This window comes from Bubalus bubalis, chromosome 9 (assembly GCF_019923935.1).
Source record: "Bubalus bubalis isolate 160015118507 breed Murrah chromosome 9, NDDB_SH_1, whole genome shotgun sequence".
In the NCBI taxonomy this organism is placed as follows: domain Eukaryota; kingdom Metazoa; phylum Chordata; class Mammalia; order Artiodactyla; family Bovidae; genus Bubalus; species Bubalus bubalis.
This window is the reverse complement of record NC_059165.1, coordinates 75115872-75132590: the sequence shown is the minus strand read 5'-3', so window position 1 is coordinate 75132590 and position 16719 is coordinate 75115872.

Here is a 16719-nt window from a genome sequence, read left to right as displayed (position 1 = left end):
AGGTCCTTTGTAATCTACTATCTATTCACTTCTCATCTTCTCTCTTCACCAGTTTCCCCTAAGTGTGCTCACAATTTAGTTCCTGGAACACATTTTGCTCTCTCCTTTCCACATGTGAACCCCTGCCTGCTCCAGCTTCACTCCCACCCAATAGGGGTGCTGGAATACCCCTCCTCGTCTTTCAGATCTTGGACCCCATGTCACTCTCACACTCTGTGTATTCCCAATAAAGTACTTCTTGTTCATTATTTTCCACATTTGTATGCTCTTTGCTGAATCTTAGCTCTGTCTTTTATATTTACATTGCAAAGTTTCTCTTAAGACACTAAACGGTACTGCATGATAGTTAACATTTCATTGCATCTGCAGATACATTTGTGTTGTTACTTGCTCAATTCATATGATTTTATATATATATATGAAATAATTTTTAAAACAGATTCTTTATGATCTCATATTGGGCTCGTGCATACTATTTAATGATTAGTTGTGGTTAGCATCAAATACATAGCTTATAATTTCAGTAGGTCACCATTTAATATTTTGGAAAAGGGCATTTTTAAAATTATGAGAGATATACCAACTAAGGAAATATCACTTCATTTCTGCCAAAATTTTCTTAGATCCTGAGAATAACGTGTGCGTGTGTGCTCAGTCGCTCAGTTGTATCCGACTCTTTGTGACCTCATGGACTGTCGCCCACCAGGCTCCTCAGCCCATGGAATTCCCCAGGCAAGAATACTGGAGTGGGTTCCCATTTCCTTCTCCAGAAGATCTTCTGGACCCAGGAGTCAAGAGTAACTTTTAATTGTAGAATAATTATAACTTTTCAAATTAACCTATTCTAGAATTTCCATCTGCGATTTTAAAATACATTTCAGCTTAAGTACTGAAAGAACCTTTGTTCACTTTCCTGAGACAAATTGATGATCTACCTCTCAGCATTTCATAACATGATCCTACACACTTTAGTAGGTTCAGAATAATTTGCACAAGTGTGCATGGTTAAAAAAAATGACTAAAGATGAAAATGTGTACATTTTTCCATTTTCTCCTTTTGTTAGAGTAAAGCTGCTCTATTGTCCTTGAATAAGTCAGATTTCTTTTTGTATAGAAGACAAATGAGAATGGTGATTTAAACTGAGGCAGACGAGGCCTTTCCAATTGACAGCTATAACCTTGTATAACTAAATCTATCAGAGGCATCCTGTTATAGATAAAGTGCTGAATGTTTTCATTTCCTTTTTTGTAAAAGAGGTCAGAATGTCCAACTGGCAGTATCTTGGAGCCCAAGGGAGGTTTGTAATGTTATTCTCCATCTAGTAAGATGTATCAGGACTGTTTATTGAAACACAGAACAAGGTCTTGACTTTTTTTGACTTTTTACAAAACTTTACATAGAGATGGAGTAGAAAAATTCCTACCAAACTAAAGTAACTAGAACATATGTCAGGCTGACACATTTTGTGTGCTGTAAATCCTAGAATATGTTTAATTGAAAATATTTACTAATATTAAGGAATGGCAAGATACTTTCACCTTTGTTCAGTAAGTTGCTAATATGTAAAAATATATAAATATCTTCTTGAATATAATTTGCATCATTAAATTATTGAATTGAATGCATATGACATCTCAACAGTACTAAGGAATTTGATTGACAGATGCTTTCTATTTTAGTCACAAAAAAGATATACAATTTCAGTAAATAACAAAAGGCTTTTTAAAGCTCCCTTTAAAGAACACAAATTAACAACACTATGGAGAAAGTTTCCAGGATTCTTTGTTATGTACACATGAACCACTCAAAGTCAAAATATTGCTTTAAACTCATGAGGAAAATCAGGACAGAAGAAATACCGTTTGGAATCTCTACCAAAAAAGGATTCAGGAGGATCAAGATCACAAGAGTAACTAAAGGCGGCATTGCTAAGATAAGAAAATCAGCATTATGCCCTGCAAAGCAGCAGTGCCCTTGAAAATATAACAGCCTGGATTAGCTACAACTACTACATGGTGAAAAACAGAGAGATCCTGAAAACAGTTTCTAGTCTTTTACAGGAGCACTGGTCATAACTGAGTGTTACCAACAAGTGAGGATAGAAATTCATTTCATGGAAAAGAACATATTTTTCCCAGAAAGAAATCATCTATTTTTTTTAATAGGATAATAATTAGGAAAAACAAATGTCTAGAATTTCCTCCCCCAAAAGATCATTATATCTCTTTTAAGCTGATAATGCATGCAAAATTTCAGCAACAGTTTGTACATCTTTTATCCTCATCTTCCTTTAAAAAAACTTACAAAAGTTCCCTTTTGCATCTTAAAGAGTTAGTCACTCAGTCATGTCCTTCTCTTGGTGACCCCATGGACTCTATAGCCCGACCAGTCTCCTCTGTCCATGGAATTCTCTGGTCAAGAATACCAGAGAGGATAGCCATACCCTTCTCCAAGGCATTTTCCTGATCTAGTGATAAAACCTGTGTTTCCTGCATTGCAGGCAGATTCTTTACCATCTAAGCGACTCTCAATTAAAATTTCAGTGCTATCATTTAGTTGCTGCTACTTCAAATGGCCTATGTTTTTTTTAATAATAAAGAGGCTTAATACCCATAAATTAATTGAATTTATCACGTTCCATACAAAATTCTAAGCATTTCACAGGCAATTTTGGTCCAGAACTCTCAACCTTAAATATGACTCTAAATGACATTGCTTGTTTGGGATGTGTGATTTCTTCTGTTTTTGTGGTATATGTTCTGATTGTACATACTGTAAAAGTATTGTTCATGAGTGAAAGTCAATTAGCTTGGGGGTGAATCTGGAAATCCAAAAGACATTTCTGGTCTATTTTTATATTACATATATGGGAGTTCTTAAGACCAAATAAATTATTTTTCTCTTTGCATAGAATGGCTCAGAGAAGAGAAATAACTGAAATTGATGGTAACGTAAATTATTGGAAAATAAAGAGGTCAGACAGGTGATGTTTTCTATTAATAGCTAGAAAGTTCACTTTGTATTTTAAAGATAATTAACTATCTGAAGAAGTTTCATAAATTTTTGAGCACTTGTATCTTTGAATTTATGGAAGGTAAAACGAACTGTAAGTAACACTTGCACATTTTGTGAAACTTGGAGGTCCCATCAACATCAAGTTTATTTTCCCTCAAGCTATATTAATCTTTTCACTTTTGTCATATTGTTTGGATCTTCCAGTTTCCTTCAGTTTTTCAAATTTTATCCATCTTTATCCCACAGTTCTTATTTTTATTTTTCCTTTGCTCCAGGGAAAGGAGCAAAAGCTAAGTAGCTCTCTATTTTTATTACAAATATCATTCTCTAAATGATCAAAAAACAACTTTTACCAGACATGTATGTGGTGTGTACATGTGACCCTATATTGATTTCTACTTTTTTCCCCCCTTACTGTATTGTAAGCCCTTTAAGGGCAGTGTCCATATTGCATTTTTCTCTATCACTCAGGCTAAGATGCTGCTGGTAGTTTCTAAATATTTTTAATTGCTAGATTTATAAAACAAGTAGACCTTGGATTACTCATCTTAATGAATCCTACCTCAGCGCATCAGGATGAATCTCACCAGGTTCGCAGCAACTCTCACTTTAAATTCAACATGATTTTAGTATTCAACAGCAGCTTTGCCTTGACCTTTCCTTGTAATTGCCTGAAGACATCTTCAATGATTACATGGTTCACTCTGAGGCATTCTCTCTTAGTGTCCTATAAATCATTGATCTTATGACTAAAAAACCGAAAAACTTAAAAGTTTGCCACTATTTTTAAATAAAATGACTGGGTTATTCTATCCAAAATCAGGGTAGTTGTGTGGATATGATGTTTAATTTTATATGTCAACTTGTCTGGGTTATGGTGACAAGATGTTTGGTCCAATATTGTTTTGGATGCTTCTGGGAGGGTATTTTGGGAACGGATTAACATTTAAATTGGTAGACTTTGAGTAAAGTAAATGATGTGATACCTGCCTGTTTTTCAAAAATGATTACCAAAATAAGGAATCCTTCACCTCCCATAATTAACCATTTTGTTGCTGCTGTTGTTATGGTTAGATCATTAAAACACTTCTTATAACAACTTTAAAGCACTTGATACAATATTGTTAACCATGGTTACATGCTGTAATTAGATCCTCAGAACTTATATGTCTTATATCTGGAATTTTGTACCATTTAATCAATATCTTCTGTTCTGCCTACTCCTCAGGCCCAGGCAACTGATCTTCTCTATTTCTATGAGTTTAATGTTTTTAGATTCCACATATAAATGTGACCATATAGTATTTTTCAGTCTCTGACTTATTTCACTTAGGATAATGCCCTTAAAGTCCATGGTGTGGAATTTGGTGGGATTTTCTTCTTTTTTAATGATAGTTTATATATATATGATTGCTTACTTTAAAAAATGAATGAGAAATACAGGGGGTAGGCGATGGATGGGTAAGGAAAGTGAGGATGATAGATACTCTGAAAGAAAACTGATGAATAAGAGTTGTACATGAGTAACACAGGGTTGTCATGGGCTGAAATTATGTCCACTCAAAGTTCATATGTTGAAGTCCTAATTCTAGTATATATCAGAGTGTGTCTGTATTTGGAGACAGGTCTTTAAAGAGGCAATTAAAATGAAGGCCTTAGGATGGACCCTAATCCGATCTGACCTGGTATCCTTATAGGAAGAGGAAATTTGGACATGTGAAAGGACTCCCGGTGTGCACACATGGAGGGAAGACATGTGAAGATCCAGTGAGAAGACTGGCCATTTGCAAGGTAAGCAGAGACACCTCAGAAGAATGAAACACCTCTAGAACCTTGGACTTCTAGCCTCCAGAACTGAGAGAAAATGTGTCTGTTGTTTTAGCCACCTAGTTTGTGGGACTTGGTTATGGCAATAGGAGCAGACTAAGACCAGGTTATATGATTTCTGCTCTCTTTTGACCCTCCAGATGCAGTCCACTCTATCCTTTCACCAACAAGAGACTGACCCTCCCTACCTCAGCTCTGAGTTTCTGGTTGGTGTTGAGTATCCAGCTCTCACTGCACTCCTATAATCTTTTATTTTCTTTGCTCCTTTCACTCTGATATTAGTAAAGGCCTTCTGCTTTCCCATGTTCCTTGGTGCCTCAACCTCTCGTGTTCATTTCTTTACAATATCCCACACCACCTGAGATGAAGACCGTTCCTATTAGAACCTGACTGAGAGAGGGGGGCCTTGGGTGTGTGGAGTAAGTGTTGGGCAGAGAATATAAAGATAATATGCCATTTGGGGAAAATGGGTACAAGTATGTAGAATAATTATCCTAAATTGGTGGAACTAAAGGGGCTCTCAGTAAGGTATTTTTAAGCTGATCTGATTCATGTGGGGAAGTAATGAACTGAAAGGCAGCAAAGCAAGTTCATTTTCGCTTTCTCACCCCACTTTCACTCCTGAGATTGTCGTGAGTCATAACGTCTTACATATCATATATATGTGTGTGTGTATACATACACATATATATGTATATGTGAAAGTGAAAGTCTGTCAGTTGTGTCCGACTCTTTGTGACCCCATGGACTATCCAGTCCATGGATTCTCCAGGCCAGAATATTGGAGTGGGTAGCCATTCCCTTCTCCAGGAGATCTTCCCAACCCAGAGATTGAACCCAGGTGTCCCACAGTACAGGTGGATTCTTTACCAGCTGAGCCACAAGGAAAGCCCCAAATGTATATGCATGTGTGTGTATTTAGCACTCTTGTATCAGTCAGGGTTCTTAGAAAAAAAATGGCAATTATTTAGCTAGTTCAAGAAAAAAAGAATATTATAGGACACATAGTTACTCAAGGAATCATCTGTGTGACCTTAGAACTAGGCTTGGAGGCTCCCCCTAGGCCCTAAAGCAGAGACTTCTCCAGTTTGGGTAGACCACTGAAGCCAAATCTGTGCTTATACTACCATCCATGCAGGTACCGTGGGCCCTCTGGGAGCTTTCTCTGGAAGCTTCTGTCTCCTGCACAGCCCTCACTTGGATGGACCTAGTCAACATCTACCACTTTGTCATGATCAGTTCTGTGGTTTAGGGTTCTCTCTGTTTTTCTAGCCCCTAGGTTCATTTCCCCCTTACAACTACTCTTTCCTCTATCCAGAAAACCTTTCCCCTTTTCTTGATCTGACTCTCTTCTTTAAACCCCCTGGGTCTTAGGCCAAATAGTGCTGCCACAGGGAATTCTTCTCTGAACAAATATTTTAACTAATACCCAGTGATTCTCCATCCTTTTATCCTATTTTTCATAGCAGTTATGACCATCTGAAGGGCTTGCCTGGTGGCTTAGAAGGTAAAGAATCTGCCTGCAATGCAGGAGGACTGGGTTTAATCCCTGGGTGGGGAAGATCCCCTGGAGGAACATGGCAAACCACTCCAGTGTTCTTGCCTGGAGAATCCCATGGACAGAGGAGCCTGGCGGGTCACAGAGAGTCAGATATGACGGGGTGACTAACACTTTCACTTTCATCACCATTTGAAACCACATGACTTTATTTTTATCAATTATATTTTGACAATCACTCCCTTAATATTTAAATTATATTAAATCAGTTCTAAAAGACTATATTATAGTTCTTCTCTGTCTTGTTCATCTCTGTTCTCCTAGCTCTGAGAATAATGCCTGGCATGAATGGATGCTCCCAAAATTTTGCTGAATGAGTAAATGAAGTACTCTAGAGGCCCAGGTGCAGTGTCTAACTCTAAGTCAGCTGCCTAGGAGTGAGAGAAAGACTTCTTATGGGTGCTAACATTTGAATTAGACTATAAAGAATGAGGAGTGTTTCAGACAGAGACAGAAAGATATCAGGCAGAAGGTAACAGTTGCTCAGAAGCCCAGAGTGATGAAAGGCACAGTGAGATGCTTAATGAGTAGCTCAGGGTGCTGGGAGCAGAGAGTACATGTGGAATAGGAATGTTAGCTGAGTCTAAAGGCTGCTGGGGCTCCAGACTGTCAAAGTTCTGTACATCAGGTATAAAGTGTATTTATTTGACATTAGGACAGAAGACTGAAGTCTTTAAAGTAGGAGTTTGATAGGAATAGAATAGATCTGGTTTAAGGCAATGATTCTTAAAGTGTGGCCTGTGTCCTTATTAGAGTTCTTAAGACACATTCAGGGGGTCTGAAAAGTTAATACTAACATTATTTGCTTTTTTTCACTGACTTGTTATTTGTATTGATGTTTGAAATGCAACAATGAGTAAAACTAGGTGTCTTAGCCCACATCAAGTTAGGAGCATCAAACTGTACTATTAGTCTTTATATTCTTGCAGTTAAAAAGAAAGAGCCACTGTCACTTAAGAATATCCTTGGTGAAATAACACATTACTAATTTTATTAAATCATGACTTTTCATATTCTGTGTTGGGAAATGGGACGTATACATAGAGCATTTTTGATGGAAACTAATATTGTTTCAGGAAAAACTTTTTTGTTAGAATATCTAGCTGAACTAGTTCATTGAAAATAATTTTTACTTGAAAGAATAACAGATATATGGTTATAAATACTTGGATGTTTGACAGATGTACTGCAAAAACAAATGAAGTGAGGCTGTCACTTCAAGGAAAACAAAGTATTTGTTGCAAATAATATTTGTGTTTTCATAGAAATATTGGAATTTTAGAAAATTTGTATTTGCCTCTGATATTACTGTATTCCTAATACTTAAAGTCATTTCTGATGAGATCAATGGAATTAAAGAATGCTATTTATTTGTAATTTATAATGAAAAGTGTCAACATTTCAAAGATTGGCATAATTCAATGAATTAATGTTTTCCAAAACACTACTGCATGTTGCTAAAACAAATACTGCATGGTAAAGTCCTTTAAAATGCAAGATAAATCAATGGGTTTTGATGGAAAAATTACAAACAATTAATATATTTTCAAATTTGGTCATTACATCTACCCTTTAAGACTCTACAACTTGTTGAGTTTCGATGTACTATCAAAGAATATTTATAATTATTTGAAAAAAAAACCTTTTTCTCTAATTATACAGCTTGTTAATCTATGTTCTCTACATAAATTTTAACCAAACAAATCTCAAGACTGAATGCCGCTCTAGATGTAAGAATTCCAGTAGTCTTCTCTTAAGACATATATGAAAGAAATTTGCAAAAAGGTAAGATGAGATGTTCTTGTTAACATAACTAAAGTTAACATAGGATTAATGTGTTATTGTTATTTTAAAATAAATTAGGAACTAAATATTTTATAGGTGTTTCAACTTTAATTTCTAGTAGGAGCATTCTATGCCTCACCAGGTAAAGAATCTGCCTGCAACACAGGCGACCCAGTTTGGATCCCTGGATTGGGAAGATCTCCTGGAGAAGGAAATGAGAGCCCACTCCAGTATTCTTGCCTGGAGAATTTCATGGACAGAGGAGCCTGGTGGGTTAGTCCATGGGGTCACAAAAAGTCGGACATGACTGAGCACATTACACATTCATGTATACTAACTGAAACCTAGGCACCCTAGAACAGTGTATTTGCTTTTTCAACAGCCTGTTAGGAACTGAGGTAAATCTCTCATATACTTGAAAGTGAAAGTGAAGTCGCTCAGTTGTGTCCGACTCTTGCGACCCCATGGACTGTAGCCTACTAGGCTGCTCTGTCCATGGGATTTCCCAGGCAAAAGTACTGGAGTGGATTGCCATTTTAAGTAAGTTTGAGTTAATGTGGTAAAAGGACCACCAGTAGAATAAATATTCATAGCCGACATACATACAAATTTGTTGAGAGTCCTCAGTAATTTTTAAGAATTATTATGTGGTCATGTTACTGACATTCAAGAACTGGTGTTTGTAGAAAGACATTCAGGAGAACAATTAGATAAGCATAGCCTGTTTGAATTGAAATTATTAAGGAGGTTGCTGGGGTAGTGATGTCTCCCTACAGAAAGAGACAAAATCATTAACTGCTGCTGCTTCAGGGAAAAGGAGGGGCAGGATTTGAAAGACTGAAAAATTTGAAAGACTGTGAATGAATTTTTAAAGCTGAGCTCTTAGGTAAATGATGAGAATGCTATGAATTCAGAGAACCCTTTTTTTTTTTTTTTTAACTTTCTTCCTACAAAATTTTAAAAATATTAAGCTTGGCAGGATTTTTTTGATCCAGTTACTGAACATGTGGAGGATTCTCTTGAAGGAATACTGGAGACCAACTCATTTGGAAGGCTCTCCTGTTGTTTGTGAGCAAGAATTTTAACCTGGTGTTATTAATTAAAGCAATTTCTATTAATGGGGAATTCTGGATATATGGCAAATGTGGAAAAAGATTTTAAAACTTAACTGTAAGTTTCATGTTTTGTTGTTGTTGTTTGTTTGTTTGTTTGTTTTGGTTTTAGGGCAAAGGGTAAGGATATCCTAAAAGGAAAAGTTTATCCTAAAAGGAAAAGTTTATCCTAAACTAGGGTGGGACATGAGGTAAAGAGTAACGTCTCTGGGGGTGTTATTTTCCTCTCTGAGTGCCTTTGATTTAGAGTCTTGGGCCCCAGTTACAGTCTGTTGCATCTATATGAATCCTTGTCCCAGAAGACTCCTCTCCTCTCTTCCTCTGGCCATCTGGAACGGCCTCTCTGCACCTAATTGACTCCATCACTCTTCTTTTCCCATTTCTGAGCTTCCTGTTTCTTTTTTTTTTTCACCTTAAATCTCTGACCTCTCACCTTCCTTCTAATAAAATAATCACATTCTCTCTTCTCTTTTCAAATGCTTAGTCATTCCCTGACTTTAATGTGGCCATTTGTAACCTTCTCAACCCTCTTCCTAGTAATAGCTTGAGATGTCACTTATGAAATACCTTCTCATCTGATTCTTATGGTTTTATGTGAATTCATGGTCACCGAGTTAAACTCAGTATAAATGATGGCATGAAAAGGTAGCAGTGTTACCAATTTTTATAACCCAATGTACAAAGCATGAAGGACTAATCCTACTTTATAATCTTAATGTACCAAACAATTTATAAGGCATGTTTATCACTAGCTTATTACTAGATTATCACTAATATCATTAGTATCTTTTTGGAACTCACAACAGCTCTACACAGAAGGGAAATATTCCAGTGCTAATACTATTTCCTTATAACAGCAAGTGAAAAATAGTTCATAATGCCTCAGATTATATTTTGCAGAGTTTCTAAGGCTCAGGTTTTCAAAGCCTCATTTTAGTGTTCTTTTCCCTAGTTCATGACATTCCCAAGAAACTCAGAAATTGTTTAAAATAAGATGGATAAAATGAGTCAACCATTTACTAAGGTACTAAAATATATTAATTAAACAAATAGAAACTCAGTACTTTAAATTTCTTCCTTTTCATTATTCTGATTAGGTCATTAGCCCAAATTGGTGGTCATCTAGTCATTTTTCAGCATCTAATAATCCCAAAGGTGAGTCAGATCTTAAGAGCAGAAATGCCAAATGTATGAGAATGGTCCAAAGGAAAATAAAGATACACAGAATGGATAAATTTATGTATGGAAAAAGATTAAAGGAACATGTGTATTTAATTGGCTCAGTAATAAATAATAAGATGAAAAGAATGCTATGAATATTTGAAAAGTGAAAATCCTATATCTGAGCTCAAAGTTGGTAGAAATAATAAAATATAATTAAGGAATAATCCAGTCTATTTTAGTTAGGAGAAAACAATGAAATCACCAAATAATGTCCTAGGGGAAATAATAAATGTTGTTGCTCAGTCACTTAGTCATGTCCAACTCTTTGCAACCCCATGGACTGCAGTATGCCAGACTTCCCTATCCTCCTCTATCTTTCAGAGTTTATTCAAGTTCATATAAATATTGTCATGCATTTTTAAAAATAAGCTATCAAAGAATTGCATTTGAATCATAAATAATTCCCAAATTTGAACATCCTTCTGTCAGTTTTCTGGTAAGCATATTTGCCTGGTTGACATCATTCTCTTGTGAACCCTTGAGACCACAGAAAACCCTGGATAAGTGCTCTGATAATGTATTCTAATGATAAAATATGTTAAAGTTGTACAAATTCAAGATTTTACTAGTGGACACAGCATGAACTATAAGCCACTGTTACCTAGGTACCAATATAAGAAGCTCTCTTCCTTATCCATGTATTCTTGGGGTATGTTTTGGGAACTATGTCATGTCCTAGAATTAAGCATCACCTGTGGGATCACTGGGGTATTCTGAAAATATCTGTTCACTCACTGAAGACTTTTAAAGGAATGGAGTGAGTGCGTTAGGAGCACGAACTGTGGTCTGAAATGCCAGTAGTGAGGCCTCTATGCTCTACTCTATGAGCAAGTGAAATTAGATGTGGATGTGTTTGGTGGTCAAAGTAAAGTCTGATGCTGTGAAGAACACTATTGAATAGAAACCTGGAATGTTAGGTCTATGAATCAAGGTAAATTGGAAGTGGTCAAACAGGAGATGGCAAGAGTGAACAGACATTTTTGGAATCAGTTAACTAAAATGGATGGGAATGGGCGAATTTATATCTACCATCATATCTACTACTGTGTGCAGGAATCCCTTAGAAGAAATGGAGTAGCGCTCATAGTCAACAAAAGAGTGTGAAATGCAGTCCTTGTGTGCAATCTCACAAATGACAGAATGACCTCAATTCATTTCCAAAGCAAACTATTCAATATCACAGGAGTCCAAGTCTATGCCCCAGGTACTAATGCCAAAGAAGATGAAGTTGACTGGTTCTATGAAGACCTAAAGACCTTCTAGAATTAACACCAAAAAAGCTGTCCTTTTCATCATATGGGACTGGAATGCAAAAGTCAAGAGATACCTGGAGTAACAGGCAAGTTTGGCCTTGGAGTACAAAATGAAGCAGGGCAAAGGCTAACAGAGTTTTGACAAGAGAACACACTACACTGGTCATAGCAAACACCCTCGTCCATCAACACAAGGGAAGACTGTACACATGGACATCACCAGAGTGTCAATAGTGAAAACAGACTGATTATATTCTTTGCAGCTGAAGATGGTGAAGCTCTATACAGTCAGCAAAAAACAAGACCTGGAGCTCACTGTGGCTTAGATCATGAACTCCTTATTGCAAAATTTAGGCTCAAATTGAAGTAGAGAAAACTATTAAGTCATTCAGGTTCACCTAAATCAAACCCCTTATGATTATACAGTGGAAGGACAAATAGATGAAAGGGATTGGATCTAGTAGGCACAGTGCCTGAAGAACTATTGGCAGAGGTTTGTAATGGTGTACAGGAGATGGTGACTAAAACCATCCCAAAAAAGAAGGAAATGCAAGAAGGCAAAATGGTTATCTGAGGAGGCCTCACAATTAGGTAAGAAAATAAGAGAGGAGAATGGAAAAGATACACAAACTGATTGCAGAGTTCCAGAGGACAACAAGGAGAGATAGAAAAAAAAAGAAAGCCTTGTTATGTGAACAGTGCAAAGAAGCAGAATAAAATAATAGGGAAAAATAGAAATCACTTCAAGAAAATTAGAGATACCAAGGGAACATTTAATGCAAAGATGGGTATAATAAAGGACAGAAATAGTATGGACCTAACAGAAGCAGAAGATATTAAGAAGAGGTGGCAAGAATACACAGAAGAACTATACAAAAAACATCTTAATGACCCAGATAACCACAGTGGTGTGATCACTCACCTAGAGCCAGACATCCTGGAGTGTGCAGTCAAGCGGGCCCTAGGAAGCATAACTACTAACAAAGCTAGTGGAGGTGCAGAATGCCAGCTGAAGTATTTAAATTCTAAATGATGAAGCTATTAAAGTACTGCATTCAATATGCCAGCAAACTTGGAAAACTCAGCAGTGGCCAGATGACTAGAAAAGGTCAGTTTTCATCCCAATCCCAAAGAAAGTTGATGCCAAAGATGGTTCAAACTACTGCACAATTGCATTCATTTCATGTACTAGCAAGGTAATGCTCAAAATCTTCAAGCTAGGCATCAATGGTACATGAAGCAAGATGGATTTAGAAAAGGCAGAGGAACCAGAGATCAAATTTCCAACATCCATTGGATCATAGAAAAGCAAAAGAAAACCAGAAAAACAACTTCTGCTTCATTGACTACTCCTTTGACTGTGTGGATCACAACAAATTGTGGAAAATTCCTAAAGAGATGGAAATACCAGACCACCTTACCTGCCTCCTGAAAAATCTGTATGCAGGTCAAGAAGCAAAAGGTTAAACTGGATATGGAACACTGGACTGGTTCCAAACTGGGAAAGGAGTACGTCAAGGCTGTATATTGTCACCCTACTTGTTTAATGTATATGCAGAGTACATTGTGCAAAATGCCAGGCTGGATGAAGCACAAGCTGGAATCAAGATTGCCAGGAGAAATATTAACAGCCTCAGATATCCAGATGATACCACTTTAATAGCATAAAGAAGGCTGAGCACCAGAGAATCGACGCTTTCAAACTGAGGTGCTAAGGAAGACTCTAGAGAGTCCCTTGGACAGTAAGGAGATCAAACCAGTCAATCCTAAAGGAAATCAAGCCTGAATATTCACTGGAAGGTCTGATGTTGAAACTCCAATACTTTGGCCACGTAATATGAAGAGCCAACTCATTGGATAAGACTCGGATGCTGGGAAGGATTGAGGGCAGGAGGAGAAGGGGGAAACAGAGGATGAGATTGTTGGATGGCATCACTGGCTCAATGTAAATGAGTTTGAACAAGCTCTAGGAGATAGTGAAGGACAGAGAAGCCTTGCATGTTGCTGGGATGCAAAAAGTTAGACATGACTGAGCAACTGAAGAACAACAATAACAATTTAGGAAAGGGGATAAATGAAAAGAAAAACATATTCCTACTATTAAAGTCAAATTTGGGGGAGCAGAGACAAGATGGCATGTTAGAAATACTTGAGTTCACTTCCTCTCATGAAAGCCCTCAAATCACAACTAAATGCTGAACAACATCAACAATAAAGATTCAAACCTTCCAAAAAAGATATTCTACACTCAAAGACAAAAACGAAGTCACAGTGAGACGGTAGGAGAGGTCCTTTCACGATACAATCAAATCCCATACTCTCCAGGTGAGTGAACCACACACTCAAAAATAACTGTATTGCAGAGGTTCTCCCATGGGAGTGAGAATTCTGAGCCCCTCATCAGGATCCCTAGCCTGGGGTCTGGCCTCAGTAAGAGGAAGGCCCAGAGCATTTGGCTTTGAAGACTCATGAGGCTTGATCTTATGAGCTCCACAGGAATGAGGGAAGCAGAGACTCCATTCAAGGAGGGTGCACACAAGCTGTGATGTGCACTGGGGTCCCGGACACAGCAGTGACCCCATAAGAGTTAGCCAGACCTACCTGGGGTCTTAGGAGATCTCCTCAGGAGGTGGGGGTCGATGGTGGCTCACTGTGAGCCAAGGACACTGGTGGCAGAGACCCCGGAACACTCATCAGGTGAGTTCTCCCGGAGGTCGCCATTTTGGCACTGAGATCTCGCCCCATAACAGTAGTGCAGGCTCAAGTACTGGGACATCTCAGGCTGACCAACCAACAGAGTGGGAACACAGCCCTTCCTATCAGCAGACAGGCTGACTACAGTTGTCCTGAGCCAATAGCCACCTTTAAACACACCCCTTGACACAGCCCACCCACAAGTGGGCAGGACCAGTCCCTTCTACTGGCATAAGCCAATGGACCAAAGTCACCTATTCAGCTGATTTTTTTCCAGCAGAAACTTTACAGGCCAGAAGGGAGTGGCATGATGCATTTCAAATGATGAAAGAGAACTTATAACCAAGAACACAACACAGCAAGGCTCTTGTTCAGATTCAATGGAGAAATCAAAAGCTTTACAGACAAGCAAAAGCTAAGAGAATTCATCAATACCAAAGCACTTTCCAACAAATACTAAAAGGATTTCTCTAGCAAGGAAAGAAGAGGAACAATGAGGAACAAGAAAAATACAAATAGGAAAGCTAACTGATAAAGGCAAACATAGAATAAAAGTAGAAAATCATCCACGTACAAATATGATATCAAAACCAGCAACTGTGAGAAGAGAGATCAAATGCAGGACACTGCAAATGCATTTGAAATTTAGAGATCACAATGCTATAATATTAGTAATCAACTACAAGAGAAAAAAAACTATAAAAAGACACAAACACATGGAAGTTAAGCTGCATGTTACTAAACAAAAAGTGAATCATAAAGAAATCAAAGATTAAATAAAAAATATGTAGAGGCAAATGAAAACAAAACATGATTCAAACAGCAGTTCTAAGAGTTTATAGCAATAGAAACAATAAAACAAGAAAAATCTCTAAGAAACAATTTAGCTTTACACCTAAAAAACCTAGAGAAAGAACAAGCAAAACCCAAAGTTAGTAGAAGAAAAGAAACCATAAAGATCAGAGCAGAAATAAGTGAAATAGAAATGAAGAAAACAATAGAAAAAATCAATGAAGCTAAAAGCTGGTTCTTTGAAAAAACAAACATAATTGATAAACCTTCAGCCAGACTCATAAAGAAAAAGACAGGAGGGGGCTCAAAATAATATAATTAGAAAGGAGAAGTTACAGTGGACATCACAGAAATACAAAGGATAACAAGAGACTACTCTGAGCAATTATAAGCCAACAAAATGGACATCCTAGAAGAAATGGACGAATTCTTAGAAAGCTACAATCTTCCAAGACTGAATTGGGAAGAAATAGAAAACATGAACAGAAAGATCACAAGTACTGCAACTAAAACTATGTTTAAAAGACTCCCGACAAACATAAAAGTCCAGAACCAGATGTCTTTACAAGTAATTTCTATGAAACTATTAGAGAAGAGTTAACACTATCCTTCTAAATCTTTTCCAAACAGGTGCAGAGGAAAGAACACTACCCAACTCATTCTATGAGGCCTACATCACCCTGATACCAAAACCAGACAAAGATACCACAAAAAAAAGAAAATGACAGGCCAATATTACTGATTCGCATAGATACAAATATCCTCAACAAAATACTAGTAAACCAAATCCAGCTATACCTTAAAAGGCTCATAATCTTGATCAAGTAGGATTTATCCCAGGGATGCAAGTATTTTTCAATATCTATAAAACAGTGTGATAAACCACATCAACAAATTGAAGAATAAATTTCAGGTGGTCATCACAATAGATGCAGCAAAAGCTTCTGGTGGGGGATCAAGACACATTAGCGATAAAAACTCTCCAGGATATGGATGCAGAGGGAATCTTCCTCAATATAACAAAAGCCAAATATAACAAACAAATAGCTGATATCATACTCAATAGTGAAATATTGAAAGCCATTAAAAAGAACACATTTGAATCAGTTCTAATGAGGTGGATGAAACTGGAGCCTATTATACAGAGTGAAGTAAGCCAGAAAGAAAAACACCAATACAGTATACTAACACATATATATGGAATTTAGAAAGATGGTAACAATAACCTTGTGTACGAGACAGCAAAAGAGACACTGATGAATAGAACAGTCTTATGGACTCTGTGAGAGAGGGAGAGGGTGGGAAGATTTGGGAGAATGGCATTGAAACTTGTAAAATATCATGTATGAAACGAGTTGCCAGTCCAGGTTCGAAGCACGATACTGGATGCTTGGGGCTGGTGCACTGGGACGACCCAGAGGGATGGAATGGGGAGGGAGGAGGGAGGAGGGTTCAGGA